We start from the raw sequence: 18323 nt of genomic DNA on the forward strand, positions 1-18323 counted from the left end.
TTGCAAACGTGCAGAAGTTGCTTACTCAAAGAAATAAAGTTCTTTTTTTCCACATCATCGACTACACAGCACAACATTTCCCATATGGTCTAGCGGTTAGGATTCCTGGTTCTCACCAAGGCGGCCCGGGTTCGACTCCCGGTATGGGAATGCAAATTTTTCTGTGCTTGTTTCGACATTCAAAGGCCGACGCAATTGTTTGGCCATTGTGGCCTGTCATTTGACCTAAAATTTCCTTACTTATCCATAGAATATTGGAACTGAATGGTAAAGTTTCTAGGCTCTCCTGCCAAAGATAATGAGTAAACTACATACCGTCTGAGGAAAAAACTTACAATCTTCAGTATATTGAATTGACCTGTTAACTCCAGCTCAAATGAGGCAGGATTCAACTACTAAAATGAAAAACAGCTTTTTAGTGAAGGCAACACTCTTTTTTTTTTTTTTTTTTTTTAAAACCCTATATGTTTTCTGCAACTCTGTGGAATATCCCATATTAATTAGCAAGCAGTTTTCTTAGTTTACTGGTTCAATTCCTGATAGGGGAGTGCCACTTTTTTCTGCAATTGTTCCTGCATTCAAAGGTCGACACATACCTTGCAGACAAAGTTTGTTTAGATTAAAATTGCTCTTTGCAGCGAAAAATGCTGACAACAAGAGCTTTTAGCCATTCATTCCATTCTGTTGCACAAAAAGCCATTTGAGCTCATATCGGAAATCATTCTTACCTTCGACTTCCAAATACTTGGTGTCAAGAGACTCAAACCCCTCAATATATTATTGTTGATTTTTGGTACTCAGTGGAAACAAATGTGGCTCTCTAGACAAGATGGAGACAAAATCTCCAAAGAAAAGTGCCACGTGTGAGAATCACAATCATGACCTTAAGAGTTTGAGATTGACGCGCCACCTATTGTGCTAACAAGGAAAGCTTCTGTTGCAAACATGCAGAAGTTGCTTACTCAAAGAAATAAAGTTCTTTTTTTCCACATCATCGACTACACAGCACAACATTTCCCATATGGTCTAGCGGTTAGGATTCCTGGTTCTCACCCAGGCCGCCCGGGTTCGACTCCCGGTATGGGAATGCAAATTTTTCTGTGCTTGTTTCGACATTCAAAGGCCGACGCAATTGGTTGGCCATTGTGGCCTGTCATTTGACCTAAAATTTCCTTACTTATCCATAGAATATTGGAACTGAATGGTAAAGTTTCTAGGCTCTCCTGCCAAAGATAATGAGTAAACTACATACCGTCTAAGGAAAAAAATTACAATCTTCAGTATATTGAATTGACCTGTTAACTCCAGCTCAAATGAGGCAGGATTCAACTACTAAAATGAAAAACAGCTTTTTAGTGAAGGCAACACTCTTTTTTTTTTTTTTTTTTTTTTTTTAAACCCTATATGTTTTCTGCAACTCTGTGGAATATCCCATATTAATTAGCAAGCAGTTTTCTTAGTTTACTGGTTCAATTCCTGACAGGGGAGTGCCACTTTTTTCTGCAATTGTTCCTGCATTCAAATTCGACACATACCTTGCAGACAAAGTTAGTTTAGATTAAAATTGCTCTTTGCAGCGAAAAATGCTGACAACAAGAGCTTTTAGCCATTCATTCCATTCTGTTGCACAAAAAGCCATTTTAGCTCATATCGGAAATCATTCTTACCTTCGACTTCCAAATACTTGGTGTCAAGAGACTCAAACCCCTCAATATATTATTGTTGATTTTTGGTACTCAGTGGAAACAAATGTGGCTCTCTAGACAAGATGGAGACAAAATCTCCAAAGAAAAGTGCCACGTGTGAGAATCACAATCATGACCTTAAGAGTTTGAGATTGACGCGCCACCTATTGTGCTAACAAGGAAAGCTTCTGTTGCAAACGTGCAGAAGTTGCTTACTCAAAGAAATAAAGTTCTTTTTTTCCACATCATCGACTACACAGCACAACATTTCCCATATGGTCTAGCGGTTAGGATTCCTGGTTCTCACCCAGGCGGCCCGGGTTCGACTCCCGGTATGAGAATGCAAATTTTTCTGTGCTTGTTTCGACATTCAAAGGCCGACGCAATTGTTTGGCCATTGTGGCATGTCATTTGACCTAAAATTTCCTTACTTATCCATAGAATATTGGAACTGAATGGTAAAGTTTCTAGGCTCTCCTGCCAAAGATAATGAGTAAACTACATACCGTCTGAGGAAAAAACTTACAATCTTCAGTATATTGAATTGACCTGTTAACTCCAGCTCAAATGAGGCAGGATTCAACTACTAAAATGAAAAACAGCTTTTTAGTGAAGGCAACACTCTTTTTTTTTTTTTTTTTTTTTAAAACCCTATATGTTTTCTGCAACTCTGTGGAATATCCCATATTAATTAGCAAGCAGTTTTCTTAGTTTACTGGTTCAATTCCTGATAGGGGAGTGCCACTTTTTTCTGCAATTGTTCCTGCATTCAAATTCGACACATACCTTGCAGACAAAGTTAGTTTAGATTAAAATTGCTCTTTGCAGCGAAAAATGCTGACAACAAGAGCTTTTAGCCATTCATTCCATTCTGTTGCACAAAAAGCCATTTGAGCTCATATCGGAAATCATTCTTACCTTCGACTTCCAAATACTTGGTGTCAAGAGACTCAAACCCCTCAATATATTATTGTTGATTTTTGGTACTCAGTGGAAACAAATGTGGCTCTCTAGACAAGATGGAGACAAAATCTCCAAAGAAAAGTGCCACGTGTGAGAATCACAATCATGACCTTAAGAGTTTGAGATTGACGCGCCACCTATTGTGCTAACAAGGAAAGCTTCTGTTGCAAACGTGCAGAAGTTGCTTACTCAAAGAAATAAAGTTCTTTTTTTCCACATCATCGACTACACAGCACAACATTTCCCATATGGTCTAGCCGTTAGGATTCCTGGTTCTCACCCAGGCGGCCTGGGTTCGACTCCCGGTATGGGAATGCAAATTTTTCTGTGCTTGTTTCGACATTCAAAGGCCGACGCTATTGTTTGGCCATTGTGGCCTGTCATTTGACCTAAAATTTCCTTACTTATCCATAGAATATTGGAACTGAATGGTAAAGTTTCTAGGCTCTCCTGCCAAAGATAATGAGTAAACTACATACCGTCTGAGGAAAAAACTTACAATCTTCAGTATATTGAATTGACCTGTTAACTCCAGCTCAAATGAGGCAGGATTCAACTACTAAAATGAAAAACAGCTTTTTAGTGAAGGCAACACTCTTTTTTTTTTTTTTTTTTTTTTTTAAAACCCTATATGTTTTCTGCAACTCTGTGGAATATCCCATATTAATTAGCAAGCAGTTTTCTTAGTTTACTGGTTCAATTCCTGATAGGGGAGTGCCACTTTTTTCTGCAATAGTTCCTGCATTCAAAGGTCGACACATACCTTGCAGACAAAGTTAGTTTAGATTAAAATTGCTCTTTGCAGCGAAAAATGCTGACAACAAGAGCTTTTAGCCATTCATTCCATTCTGTTGCACAAAAAGCCATTTGAGCTCATATCGGAAATCATTCTTACCTTCGACTTCCAAATACTTGGTGTCAAGAGACTCAAACCCCTCAATATATTATTGTTGATTTTTGGTACTCAGTGGAAACAAATGTGGCTCTCTAGACAAGATGGAGACAAAATCTCCAAAGAAAAGTGCCACGTGTGAGAATCACAATCATGACCTTAAGAGTTTGAGATTGACGCGCCACCTATTGTGCTAACAAGGAAAGCTTCTGTTGCAAACGTGCAGAAGTTGCTTACTCAAAGAAATAAAGTTCTTTTTTTCCACATCATCGACTACACAGCACAACATTTCCCATATGGTCTAGCGGTTAGGATTCCTGGTTCTCACCCAGGCGGCCCGGGTTCGACTCCCGGTATGGGAATGCAAATTTTTCTGTGCTTGTTTCGACATTCAAAGGCCGACGCAATTGTTTGGCCATTGTGGCCTGTCATTTGACCTAAAATTTCCTTACTTATCCATAGAATATTGGAACTGAATGGTAAAGTTTCTAGGCTCTCCTGCCAAAGATAATGAGTAAACTACATACCGTCTGAGGAAAAAACTTACAATCTTCAGTATATTGAATTGACCTGTTAACTCCAGCTCAAATGAGGCAGGTTTCAACTACTAAAATGAAAAACAGCTTTTTAGTGAAGGCAACACTCTTTTTTTTTTTTTTTTTTTTTTTAAAACCCTATATGTTTTCTGCAACTCTGTGGAATATCCCATATTAATTAGCAAGCAGTTTTCTTAGTTTACTGGTTCAATTCCTGATAGGGGAGTGCCACTTTTTTCTGCAATAGTTCCTGCATTCAAAGGTCGACACATACCTTGCAGACAAAGTTAGTTTAGATTAAAATTGCTCTTTGCAGCGAAAAATGCTGACAACAAGAGCTTTTAGCCATTCATTCCATTCTGTTGCACAAAAAGCCATTTGAGCTCATATCGGAAATCATTCTTACCTTCGACTTCCAAATACTTGGTGTCAAGAGACTCAAACCCCTCAATATATTATTGTTGATTTTTGGTACTCAGTGGAAACAAATGTGGCTCTCTAGACAAGATGGAGACAAAATCTCCAAAGAAAAGTGCCACGTGTGAGAATCACAATCATGACCTTAAGAGTTTGAGATTGACGCGCCACCTATTGTGCTAACAAGGAAAGCTTCTGTTGCAAACGTGCAGAAGTTGCTTACTCAAAGAAATAAAGTTCTTTTTTTCCACATCATCGACTACACAGCACAACATTTCCCATATGGTCTAGCGGTTAGGATTCCTGGTTCTCACCCAGGCGGCCCGGGTTCGACTCCCGGTATGGGAATGCAAATTTTTCTGTGCTTGTTTCGACATTCAAAGGCCGACGCAATTGTTTGGCCATTGTGGCCTGTCATTTGACCTAAAATTTCCTTACTTATCCATAGAATATTGGAACTGAATGGTAAAGTTTCTAGGCTCTCCTGCCAAAGATAATGAGTAAACTACATACCGTCTGAGGAAAAAACTTACAATCTTCAGTATATTGAATTGACCTGTTAACTCCAGCTCAAATGTGGCAGGATTCAACTACTAAAATGAAAAACAGCTTTTTAGTGAAGGCAACACTCTTTTTTTTTTTTTTTTTTTTTTTTTAAAACCCTATATGTTTTCTGCAACTCTGTGGAATATCCCATATTAATTAGCAAGCAGTTTTCTTAGTTTACTGGTTCAATTCCTGATAGGGGAGTGCCACTTTTTTCTGCAATTGTTCCTGCATTCAAAGGTCGACACATACCTTGCAGACAAAGTTTGTTTAGATTAAAATTGCTCTTTGCAGCGAAAAATGCTGACAACAAGAGCTTTTAGCCATTCATTCCATTCTGTTGCACAAAAAGCCATTTGAGCTCATATCGGAAATCATTCTTACCTTCGACTTCCAAATACTTGGTGTCAAGAGACTCAAACCCCTCAATATATTATTGTTGATTTTTGGTACTCAGTGGAAACAAATGTGGCTCTCTAGACAAGATGGAGACAAAATCTCCAAAGAAAAGTGCCACGTGTGAGAATCACAATCATGACCTTAAGAGTTTGAGATTGACGCGCCACCTATTGTGCTAACAAGGAAAGCTTCTGTTGCAAACGTGCAGAAGTTGCTTACTCAAAGAAATAAAGTTCTTTTTTTCCACATCATCGACTACACAGCACAACATTTCCCATATGGTCTAGCGGTTAGGATTCCTGGTTCTCACCCAGGCGGCCCGGGTTCGACTCCCGGTATGGGAATGCAAGTTTTTCTGTGCTTGTTTCGACATTCAAAGGCCGACGCAATTGTTTGGCCATTGTGGCCTGTCATTTGACCTAAAATTTCCTTACTTATCCATAGAATATTGGAACTGAATGGTAAAGTTTCTAGGCTCTCCTGCCAAAGATAATGAGTAAACTACATACCGTCTGAGGAAAAAACTTACAATCTTCAGTATATTGAATTGACCTGTTAACTCCAGCTCAAATGAGGCAGGATTCAACTACTAAAATGAAAAACAGCTTTTTAGTGAAGGCAACACTCTTTTTTTCTTTTTTTTTTTTTTTAAAACCCTATATGTTTTCTGCAACTCTGTGGAATATCCCATATTAATTAGCAAGCAGTTTTCTTAGTTTACTGGTTCAATTCCTGATAGGGGAGTGCCACTTTTTTCTGCAATAGTTCCTGCATTCAAAGGTCGACACATACCTTGCAGACAAAGTTAGTTTAGATTAAAATTGCTCTTTGCAGCGAAAAATGCTGACAACAAGAGCTTTTAGCCATTCATTCCATTCTGTTGCACAAAAAGCCATTTGAGCTCATATCGGAAATCATTCTTACCTTCGACTTCCAAATACTTGGTGTCAAGAGACTCAAACCCCTCAATATATTATTGTTGATTTTTGGTACTCAGTGGAAACAAATGTGGCTCTCTAGACAAGATGGAGACAAAATCTCCAAAGAAAAGTGCCACGTGTGAGAATCACAATCATGACCTTAAGAGTTTGAGATTGACGCGCCACCTATTGTGCTAACAAGGAAAGCTTCTGTTGCAAACGTGCAGAAGTTGCTTACTCAAAGAAATAAAGTTCTTTTTTTCCACATCATCGACTACACAGCACAACATTTCTCATATGGTCTAGCGGTTAGGATTCCTGGTTCTCACCCAGGCGGCCCGGGTTCGACTCCCGGTATGGGAATGCAAATTTTTCTGTGCTTGTTTCGACATTCAAAGGCCGACGCAATTGTTTGGCCATTGTGGCCTGTCATTTGACCTAAAATTTCCTTACTTATCCATAGAATATTGGAACTGAATGGTAAAGTTTCTAGGCTCTCCTGCCAAAGATAATGAGTAAACTACATACCGTCTGAGGAAAAAACTTACAATCTTCAGTATATTGAATTGACCTGTTAACTCCAGCTCAAATGAGGCAGGATTCAACTACTAAAATGAAAAACAGCTTTTTAGTGAAGGCAACACTCTTTTTTTTTTTTTTTTTTTTTTTAAAACCCTATATGTTTTCTGCAACTCTGTGGAATATCCCATATTAATTAGCAAGCAGTTTTCTTAGTTTACTGGTTCAATTCCTGATAGGGGAGTGCCACTTTTTTCTGCAATTGTTCCTGCATTCAAAGGTCGACACATACCTTGCAGACAAAGTTAGTTTAGATTAAAATTGCTCTTTGCAGCGAAAAATGCTGACAACAAGAGCTTTTAGCCATTCATTCCATTCTGTTGCACAAAAAGCCATTTGAGCTCATATCGGAAATCATTCTTACCTTCGACTTCCAAATACTTGGTGTCAAGAGACTCAAACCCCTCAATATATTATTGTTGATTTTTGGTACTCAGTGGAAACAAATGTGGCTCTCTAGACAAGATGGAGACAAAATCTCCAAAGAAAAGTGCCACGTGTGAGAATCACAATCATGACCTTAAGAGTTTGAGATTGACGCGCCACCTATTGTGCTAACAAGGAAAGCTTCTGTTGCAAACGTGCAGAAGTTGCTTACTCAAAGAAATAAAGTTCTTTTTTTCCACATCATCGACTACACAGCACAACATTTCCCATATGGTCTAGCGGTTAGGATTCCTGGTTCTCACCCAGGCCGCCCGGGTTCGACTCCCGGTATGGGAATGCAAATTTTTCTGTGCTTGTTTCGACATTCAAAGGCCGACGCAATTGGTTGGCCATTGTGGCCTGTCATTTGACCTAAAATTTCCTTACTTATCCATAGAATATTGGAACTGAATGGTAAAGTTTCTAGGCTCTCCTGCCAAAGATAATGAGTAAACTACATACCGTCTAAGGAAAAAAATTACAATCTTCAGTATATTGAATTGACCTGTTAACTCCAGCTCAAATGAGGCAGGATTCAACTACTAAAATGAAAAACAGCTTTTTAGTGAAGGCAACACTCTTTTTTTTTTTTTTTTTTTTTTTTTTAAACCCTATATGTTTTCTGCAACTCTGTGGAATATCCCATATTAATTAGCAAGCAGTTTTCTTAGTTTACTGGTTCAATTCCTGACAGGGGAGTGCCACTTTTTTCTGCAATTGTTCCTGCATTCAAATTCGACACATACCTTGCAGACAAAGTTAGTTTAGATTAAAATTGCTCTTTGCAGCGAAAAATGCTGACAACAAGAGCTTTTAGCCATTCATTCCATTCTGTTGCACAAAAAGCCATTTGAGCTCATATCGGAAATCATTCTTACCTTCGACTTCCAAATACTTGGTGTCAAGAGACTCAAACCCCTCAATATATTATTGTTGATTTTTGGTACTCAGTGGAAACAAATGTGGCTCTCTAGACAAGATGGAGACAAAATCTCCAAAGAAAAGTGCCACGTGTGAGAATCACAATCATGACCTTAAGAGTTTGAGATTGACGCGCCACCTATTGTGCTAACAAGGAAAGCTTCTGTTGCAAACGTGCAGAAGTTGCTTACTCAAAGAAATAAAGTTCTTTTTTTCCACATCATCGACTACACAGCACAACATTTCCCATATGGTCTAGCCGTTAGGATTCCTGGTTCTCACCCAGGCGGCCTGGGTTCGACTCCCGGTATGGGAATGCAAATTTTTCTGTGCTTGTTTCGACATTCAAAGGCCGACGCAATTGTTTGGCCATTGTGGCCTGTCATTTGACCTAAAATTTCCTTACTTATCCATAGAATATTGGAACTGAATGGTAAAGTTTCTAGGCTCTCCTGCCAAAGATAATGAGTAAACTACATACCGTCTGAGGAAAAAACTTACAATCTTCAGTATATTGAATTGACCTGTTAACTCCAGCTCAAATGAGGCAGGTTTCAACTACTAAAATGAAAAACAGCTTTTTAGTGAAGGCAACACTCTTTTTTTTTTTTTTTTTTTTTTAAAACCCTATATGTTTTCTGCAACTCTGTGGAATATCCCATATTAATTAGCAAGCAGTTTTCTTAGTTTACTGGTTCAATTCCTGATAGGGGAGTGCCACTTTTTTCTGCAATAGTTCCTGCATTCAAAGGTCGACACATACCTTGCAGACAAAGTTAGTTTAGATTAAAATTGCTCTTTGCAGCGAAAAATGCTGACAACAAGAGCTTTTAGCCATTCATTCCATTCTGTTGCACAAAAAGCCATTTGAGCTCATATCGGAAATCATTCTTACCTTCGACTTCCAAATACTTGGTGTCAAGAGACTCAAACCCCTCAATATATTATTGTTGATTTTTGGTACTCAGTGGAAACAAATGTGGCTCTCTAGACAAGATGGAGACAAAATCTCCAAAGAAAAGTGCCACGTGTGAGAATCACAATCATGACCTTAAGAGTTTGAGATTGACGCGCCACCTATTGTGCTAACAAGGAAAGCTTCTGTTGCAAACGTGCAGAAGTTGCTTACTCAAAGAAATAAAGTTCTTTTTTTCCACATCATCGACTACACAGCACAACATTTCCCATATGGTCTAGCGGTTAGGATTCCTGGTTCTCACCCAGGCGGCCCGGGTTCGACTCCCGGTATGGGAATGCAAATTTTTCTGTGCTTGTTTCGACATTCAAAGGCCGACGCAATTGTTTGGCCATTGTGGCCTGTCATTTGACCTAAAATTTCCTTACTTATCCATAGAATATTGGAACTGAATGGTAAAGTTTCTAGGCTCTCCTGCCAAAGATAATGAGTAAACTACATACCGTCTGAGGAAAAAACTTACAATCTTCAGTATATTGAATTGACCTGTTAACTCCAGCTCAAATGAGGCAGGATTCAACTACTAAAATGAAAAACAGCTTTTTAGTGAAGGCAACACTCTTTTTTTTTTTTTTTTTTTTTTAAAACCCTATATGTTTTCTGCAACTCTGTGGAATATCCCATATTAATTAGCAAGCAGTTTTCTTAGTTTACTGGTTCAATTCCTGATAGGGGAGTGCCACTTTTTTCTGCAATAGTTCCTGCATTCAAAGGTCGACACATACCTTGCAGACAAAGTTAGTTTAGATTAAAATTGCTCTTTGCAGCGAAAAATGCTGACAACAAGAGCTTTTAGCCATTCATTCCATTCTGTTGCACAAAAAGCCATTTGAGCTCATATCGGAAATCATTCTTACCTTCGACTTCCAAATACTTGGTGTCAAGAGACTCAAACCCCTCAATATATTATTGTTGATTTTTGGTACTCAGTGGAAACAAATGTGGCTCTCTAGACAAGATGGAGAACAAATCTCCAAAGAAAAGTGCCACGTGTGAGAATCACAATCATGACCTTAAGAGTTTGAGATTGACGCGCCACCTATTGTGCTAACAAGGAAAGCTTCTGTTGCAAACGTGCAGAAGTTGCTTACTCAAAGAAATAAAGTTCTTTTTTTCCACATCATCGACTACACAGCACAACATTTCCCATATGGTCTAGCGGTTAGGATTCCTGGTTCTCACCAAGGCGGCCCGGGTTCGACTCCCGGTATGGGAATGCAAATTTTTCTGTGCTTGTTTCGACATTCAAAGGCCGACGCAATTGTTTGGCCATTGTGGCCTGTCATTTGACCTAAAATTTCCTTACTTATCCATAGAATATTGGAACTGAATGGTAAAGTTTCTAGGCTCTCCTGCCAAAGATAATGAGTAAACTACATACCGTCTGAGGAAAAAACTTACAATCTTCAGTATATTGAATTGACCTGTTAACTCCAGCTCAAATGAGGCAGGATTCAACTACTAAAATGAAAAACAGCTTTTTAGTGAAGGCAACACTCTTTTTTTTTTTTTTTTTTTTTTTAAAACCCTATATGTTTTCTGCAACTCTGTGGAATATCCCATATTAATTAGCAAGCAGTTTTCTTAGTTTACTGGTTCAATTCCTGATAGGGGAGTGCCACTTTTTTCTGCAATTGTTCCTGCATTCAAAGGTCGACACATACCTTGCAGACAAAGTTTGTTTAGATTAAAATTGCTCTTTGCAGCGAAAAATGCTGACAACAAGAGCTTTTAGCCATTCATTCCATTCTGTTGCACAAAAAGCCATTTGAGCTCATATCGGAAATCATTCTTACCTTCGACTTCCAAATACTTGGTGTCAAGAGACTCAAACCCCTCAATATATTATTGTTGATTTTTGGTACTCAGTGGAAACAAATGTGGCTCTCTAGACAAGATGGAGACAAAATCTCCAAAGAAAAGTGCCACGTGTGAGAATCACAATCATGACCTTAAGAGTTTGAGATTGACGCGCCACCTATTGTGCTAACAAGGAAAGCTTCTGTTGCAAACGTGCAGAAGTTGCTTACTCAAAGAAATAAAGTTCTTTTTTTCCACATCATCGACTACACAGCACAACATTTCCCATATGGTCTAGCCGTTAGGATTCCTGGTTCTCACCCAGGCGGCCTGGGTTCGACTCCCGGTATGGGAATGCAAATTTTTCTGTGCTTGTTTCGACATTCAAAGGCCGACGCTATTGTTTGGCCATTGTGGCCTGTCATTTGACCTAAAATTTCCTTACTTATCCATAGAATATTGGAACTGAATGGTAAAGTTTCTAGGCTCTCCTGCCAAAGATAATGAGTAAACTACATACCGTCTGAGGAAAAAACTTACAATCTTCAGTATATTGAATTGACCTGTTAACTCCAGCTCAAATGAGGCAGGATTCAACTACTAAAATGAAAAACAGCTTTTTAGTGAAGGCAACACTCTTTTTTTTTTTTTTTTTTTTTAAAACCCTATATGTTTTCTGCAACTCTGTGGAATATCCCATATTAATTAGCAAGCAGTTTTCTTAGTTTACTGGTTCAATTCCTGATAGGGGAGTGCCACTTTTTTCTGCAATAGTTCCTGCATTCAAAGGTCGACACATACCTTGCAGACAAAGTTAGTTTAGATTAAAATTGCTCTTTGCAGCGAAAAATGCTGACAACAAGAGCTTTTAGCCATTCATTCCATTCTGTTGCACAAAAAGCCATTTGAGCTCATATCGGAAATCATTCTTACCTTCGACTTCCAAATACTTGGTGTCAAGAGACTCAAACCCCTCAATATATTATTGTTGATTTTTGGTACTCAGTGGAAACAAATGTGGCTCTCTAGACAAGATGGAGACAAAATCTCCAAAGAAAAGTGCCACGTGTGAGAATCACAATCATGACCTTAAGAGTTTGAGATTGACGCGCCACCTATTGTGCTAACAAGGAAAGCTTCTGTTGCAAACGTGCAGAAGTTGCTTACTCAAAGAAATAAAGTTCTTTTTTTCCACATCATCGACTACACAGCACAACATTTCCCATATGGTCTAGCGGTTAGGATTCCTGGTTCTCACCCAGGCGGCCCGGGTTCGACTCCCGGTATGGGAATGCAAATTTTTCTGTGCTTGTTTCGACATTCAAAGGCCGACGCAATTGTTTGGCCATTGTGGCCTGTCATTTGACCTAAAATTTCCTTACTTATCCATAGAATATTGGAACTGAATGGTAAAGTTTCTAGGCTCTCCTGCCAAAGATAATGAGTAAACTACATACCGTCTGAGGAAAAAACTTACAATCTTCAGTATATTGAATTGACCTGTTAACTCCAGCTCAAATGAGGCAGGATTCAACTACTAAAATGAAAAACAGCTTTTTAGTGAAGGCAACACTCTTTTTTTTTTTTTTTTTTTTTTAAAACCCTATATGTTTTCTGCAACTCTGTGGAATATCCCATATTAATTAGCAAGCAGTTTTCTTAGTTTACTGGTTCAATTCCTGATAGGGGAGTGCCACTTTTTTCTGCAATTGTTCCTGCATTCAAAGGTCGACACATACCTTGCAGACAAAGTTTGTTTAGATTAAAATTGCTCTTTGCAGCGAAAAATGCTGACAACAAGAGCTTTTAGCCATTCATTCCATTCTGTTGCACAAAAAGCCATTTGAGCTCATATCGGAAATCATTCTTACCTTCGACTTCCAAATACTTGGTGTCAAGAGACTCAAACCCCTCAATATATTATTGTTGATTTTTGGTACTCAGTGGAAACAAATGTGGCTCTCTAGACAAGATGGAGACAAAATCTCCAAAGAAAAGTGCCACGTGTGAGAATCACAATCATGACCTTAAGAGTTTGAGATTGACGCGCCACCTATTGTGCTAACAAGGAAAGCTTCTGTTGCAAACGTGCAGAAGTTGCTTACTCAAAGAAATAAAGTTCTTTTTTTCCACATCATCGACTACACAGCACAACATTTCCCATATGGTCTAGCCGTTAGGATTCCTGGTTCTCACCCAGGCGGCCTGGGTTCGACTCCCGGTATGGGAATGCAAATTTTTCTGTGCTTGTTTCGACATTCAAAGGCCGACGCTATTGTTTGGCCATTGTGGCCTGTCATTTGACCTAAAATTTCCTTACTTATCCATAGAATATTGGAACTGAATGGTAAAGTTTCTAGGCTCTCCTGCCAAAGATAATGAGTAAACTACATACCGTCTGAGGAAAAAACTTACAATCTTCAGTATATTGAATTGACCTGTTAACTCCAGCTCAAATGAGGCAGGATTCAACTACTAAAATGAAAAACAGCTTTTTAGTGAAGGCAACACTCTTTTTTTTTTTTTTTTTTTTTAAAACCCTATATGTTTTCTGCAACTCTGTGGAATATCCCATATTAATTAGCAAGCAGTTTTCTTAGTTTACTGGTTCAATTCCTGATAGGGGAGTGCCACTTTTTTCTGCAATAGTTCCTGCATTCAAAGGTCGACACATACCTTGCAGACAAAGTTAGTTTAGATTAAAATTGCTCTTTGCAGCGAAAAATGCTGACAACAAGAGCTTTTAGCCATTCATTCCATTCTGTTGCACAAAAAGCCATTTGAGCTCATATCGGAAATCATTCTTACCTTCGACTTCCAAATACTTGGTGTCAAGAGACTCAAACCCCTCAATATATTATTGTTGATTTTTGGTACTCAGTGGAAACAAATGTGGCTCTCTAGACAAGATGGAGACAAAATCTCCAAAGAAAAGTGCCACGTGTGAGAATCACAATCATGACCTTAAGAGTTTGAGATTGACGCGCCACCTATTGTGCTAACAAGGAAAGCTTCTGTTGCAAACGTGCAGAAGTTGCTTACTCAAAGAAATAAAGTTCTTTTTTTCCACATCATCGACTACACAGCACAACATTTCCCATATGGTCTAGCGGTTAGGATTCCTGGTTCTCACCCAGGCGGCCCGGGTTCGACTCCCGGTATGGGAATGCAAATTTTTCTGTGCTTGTTTCGACATTCAAAGGCCGACGCAATTGTTTGGCCATTGTGGCCTGTCATTTGACCTAAAATTTCCTTACTTATCCATAGAATATTGGAACTGAATGGTAAAGTTTCTAGGCTCTCCTGCCAAAGATAATGAGTAAACTACATACCGTCTGAGGAAAAAACTTACAATCTTCAGTATATTGAATTGACCTGTTAACTCCAGCTCAAATGAGGCAGGATTCAACTACTAAAATGAAAAACAGCTTTTTAGTGAAGGCAACACTCTTTTTTTTTTTTTTTTTTTTTTAAAACCCTATATGTTTTCTGCAACTCTGTGGAATATCCCATATTAATTAGCAAGCAGTTTTCTTAGTTTACTGGTTCAATTCCTGATAGGGGAGTGCCACTTTTTTCTGCAATAGTTCCTGCATTCAAAGGTCGACACATACCTTGCAGACAAAGTTAGTTTAGATTAAAATTGCTCTTTGCAGCGAAAAATGCTGACAACAAGAGCTTTTAGCCATTCATTCCATTCTGTTGCACAAAAAGCCATTTGAGCTCATATCGGAAATCATTCTTACCTTCGACTTCCAAATACTTGGTGTCAAGAGACTCAAACCCCTCAATATATTATTGTTGATTTTTGGTACTCAGTGGAAACAAATGTGGCTCTCTAGACAAGATGGAGAACAAATCTCCAAAGAAAAGTGCCACGTGTGAGAATCACAATCATGACCTTAAGAGTTTGAGATTGACGCGCCACCTATTGTGCTAACAAGGAAAGCTTCTGTTGCAAACGTGCAGAAGTTGCTTACTCAAAGAAATAAAGTTCTTTTTTTCCACATCATCGACTACACAGCACAACATTTCCCATATGGTCTAGCGGTTAGGATTCCTGGTTCTCACCAAGGCGGCCCGGGTTCGACTCCCGGTATGGGAATGCAAATTTTTCTGTGCTTGTTTCGACATTCAAAGGCCGACGCAATTGTTTGGCCATTGTGGCCTGTCATTTGACCTAAAATTTCCTTACTTATCCATAGAATATTGGAACTGAATGGTAAAGTTTCTAGGCTCTCCTGCCAAAGATAATGAGTAAACTACATACCGTCTGAGGAAAAAACTTACAATCTTCAGTATATTGAATTGACCTGTTAACTCCAGCTCAAATGAGGCAGGATTCAACTACTAAAATGAAAAACAGCTTTTTAGTGAAGGCAACACTCTTTTTTTTTTTTTTTTTTTTTTTAAAACCCTATATGTTTTCTGCAACTCTGTGGAATATCCCATATTAATTAGCAAGCAGTTTTCTTAGTTTACTGGTTCAATTCCTGATAGGGGAGTGCCACTTTTTTCTGCAATTGTTCCTGCATTCAAAGGTCGACACATACCTTGCAGACAAAGTTTGTTTAGATTAAAATTGCTCTTTGCAGCGAAAAATGCTGACAACAAGAGCTTTTAGCCATTCATTCCATTCTGTTGCACAAAAAGCCATTTGAGCTCATATCGGAAATCATTCTTACCTTCGACTTCCAAATACTTGGTGTCAAGAGACTCAAACCCCTCAATATATTATTGTTGATTTTTGGTACTCAGTGGAAACAAATGTGGCTCTCTAGACAAGATGGAGACAAAATCTCCAAAGAAAAGTGCCACGTGTGAGAATCACAATCATGACCTTAAGAGTTTGAGATTGACGCGCCACCTATTGTGCTAACAAGGAAAGCTTCTGTTGCAAACGTGCAGAAGTTGCTTACTCAAAGAAATAAAGTTCTTTTTTTCCACATCATCGACTACACAGCACAACATTTCCCATATGGTCTAGCGGTTAGGATTCCTGGTTCTCACCCAGGCCGCCCGGGTTCGACTCCCGGTATGGGAATGCAAATTTTTCTGTGCTTGTTTCGACATTCAAAGGCCGACGCAATTGGTTGGCCATTGTGGCCTGTCATTTGACCTAAAATTTCCTTACTTATCCATAGAATATTGGAACTGAATGGTAAAGTTTCTAGGCTCTCCTGCCAAAGATAATGAGTAAACTACATACCGTCTAAGGAAAAAAATTACAATCTTCAGTATATTGAATTGACCTGTTAACTCCAGCTCAAATGAGGCAGGATTCAACTACTAAAATGAAAAACAGCTTTTTAGTGAAGGCAACACTCTTTTTTTTTTTTTTTTTTTTTTTTAAACCCTATATGTTTTCTGCAACTCTGTGGAATATCCCATATTAATTAGCAAGCAGTTTTCTTAGTTTACTGGTTCAATTCCTGACAGGGGAGTGCCACTTTTTTCTGCAATTGTTCCTGCATTCAAATTCGACACATACCTTGCAGACAAAGTTAGTTTAGATTAAAATTGCTCTTTGCAGCGAAAAATGCTGACAACAAGAGCTTTTAGCCATTCATTCCATTCTGTTGCACAAAAAGCCATTTTAGCTCATATCGGAAATCATTCTTACCTTCGACTTCCAAATACTTGGTGTCAAGAGACTCAAACCCCTCAATATATTATTGTTGATTTTTGGTACTCAGTGGAAACAAATGTGGCTCTCTAGACAAGATGGAGACAAAATCTCCAAAGAAAAGTGCCACGTGTGAGAATCACAATCATGACCTTAAGAGTTTGAGATTGACGCGCCACCTATTGTGCTAACAAGGAAAGCTTCTGTTGCAAACGTGCAGAAGTTGCTTACTCAAAGAAATAAAGTTCTTTTTTTCCACATCATCGACTACACAGCACAACATTTCCCATATGGTCTAGCGGTTAGGATTCCTGGTTCTCACCCAGGCGGCCCGGGTTCGACTCCCGGTATGAGAATGCAAATTTTTCTGTGCTTGTTTCGACATTCAAAGGCCGACGCAATTGTTTGGCCATTGTGGCATGTCATTTGACCTAAAATTTCCTTACTTATCCATAGAATATTGGAACTGAATGGTAAAGTTTCTAGGCTCTCCTGCCAAAGATAATGAGTAAACTACATACCGTCTGAGGAAAAAACTTACAATCTTCAGTATATTGAATTGACCTGTTAACTCCAGCTCAAATGAGGCAGGATTCAACTACTAAAATGAAAAACAGCTTTTTAGTGAAGGCAACACTCTTTTTTTTTTTTTTTTTTTTTAAAACCCTATATGTTTTCTGCAACTCTGTGGAATATCCCATATTAATTAGCAAGCAGTTTTCTTAGTTTACTGGTTCAATTCCTGATAGGGGAGTGCCACTTTTTTCTGCAATTGTTCCTGCATTCAAATTCGACACATACCTTGCAGACAAAGTTAGTTTAGATTAAAATTGCTCTTTGCAGCGAAAAATGCTGACAACAAGAGCTTTTAGCCATTCATTCCATTCTGTTGCACAAAAAGCCATTTGAGCTCATATCGGAAATCATTCTTACCTTCGACTTCCAAATACTTGGTGTCAAGAGACTCAAACCCCTCAATATATTATTGTTGATTTTTGGTACTCAGTGGAAACAAATGTGGCTCTCTAGACAAGATGGAGACAAAATCTCCAAAGAAAAGTGCCACGTGTGAGAATCACAATCATGACCTTAAGAGTTTGAGATTGACGCGCCACCTATTGTGCTAACAAGGAAAGCTTCTGTTGCAAACGTGCAGAAGTTGCTTACTCAAAGAAATAAAGTTCTTTTTTTCCACATCATCGACTACACAGCACAACATTTCCCATATGGTCTAGCCGTTAGGATTCCTGGTTCTCACCCAGGCGGCCTGGGTTCGACTCCCGGTATGGGAATGCAAATTTTTCTGTGCTTGTTTCGACATTCAAAGGCCGACGCTATTGTTTGGCCATTGTGGCCTGTCATTTGACCTAAAATTTCCTTACTTATCCATAGAATATTGGAACTGAATGGTAAAGTTTCTAGGCTCTCCTGCCAAAGATAATGAGTAAACTACATACCGTCTGAGGAAAAAACTTACAATCTTCAGTATATTGAATTGACCTGTTAACTCCAGCTCAAATGAGGCAGGATTCAACTACTAAAATGAAAAACAGCTTTTTAGTGAAGGCAACACTCTTTTTTTTTTTTTTTTTTTTTTTTAAAACCCTATATGTTTTCTGCAACTCTGTGGAATATCC

The 18323-nt window shown here is 38.7% G+C and overlaps 6 non-coding genes across 6 annotated transcripts; all 6 read left to right on the forward strand.

Annotated features, from left to right (window-relative positions):
* The first annotated feature begins 3830 nt into the window (after positions 1-3830).
* Positions 3831-3902, forward strand: TRNAE-CUC (transfer RNA glutamic acid (anticodon CUC)). The gene has a single exon. It is a non-coding gene; the product is annotated as a tRNA-Glu (tRNA).
* Positions 3903-4769: 867 nt separating this feature from the next.
* TRNAE-CUC (transfer RNA glutamic acid (anticodon CUC)) lies at positions 4770-4841 on the forward strand. Its single transcript has one exon. It is a non-coding gene; the product is annotated as a tRNA-Glu (tRNA).
* Positions 4842-5710: 869 nt separating this feature from the next.
* Positions 5711-5782, forward strand: TRNAE-CUC (transfer RNA glutamic acid (anticodon CUC)). The gene has a single exon. It is a non-coding gene; the product is annotated as a tRNA-Glu (tRNA).
* Positions 5783-9466: 3684 nt separating this feature from the next.
* On the forward strand, positions 9467-9538 carry TRNAE-CUC (transfer RNA glutamic acid (anticodon CUC)). The gene has a single exon. It is a non-coding gene; the product is annotated as a tRNA-Glu (tRNA).
* Positions 9539-12280: 2742 nt separating this feature from the next.
* TRNAE-CUC (transfer RNA glutamic acid (anticodon CUC)) lies at positions 12281-12352 on the forward strand. Its single transcript has one exon. It is a non-coding gene; the product is annotated as a tRNA-Glu (tRNA).
* A 1803-nt stretch (positions 12353-14155) lies between these two features.
* On the forward strand, positions 14156-14227 carry TRNAE-CUC (transfer RNA glutamic acid (anticodon CUC)). The gene has a single exon. It is a non-coding gene; the product is annotated as a tRNA-Glu (tRNA).
* The last annotated feature ends 4096 nt before the right edge of the window (positions 14228-18323 follow it).

Source organism: Anomaloglossus baeobatrachus, chromosome 4 (genome assembly GCF_048569485.1).
Source record: "Anomaloglossus baeobatrachus isolate aAnoBae1 chromosome 4, aAnoBae1.hap1, whole genome shotgun sequence".
In the NCBI taxonomy this organism is placed as follows: Eukaryota; Metazoa; Chordata; class Amphibia; order Anura; family Aromobatidae; genus Anomaloglossus; species Anomaloglossus baeobatrachus.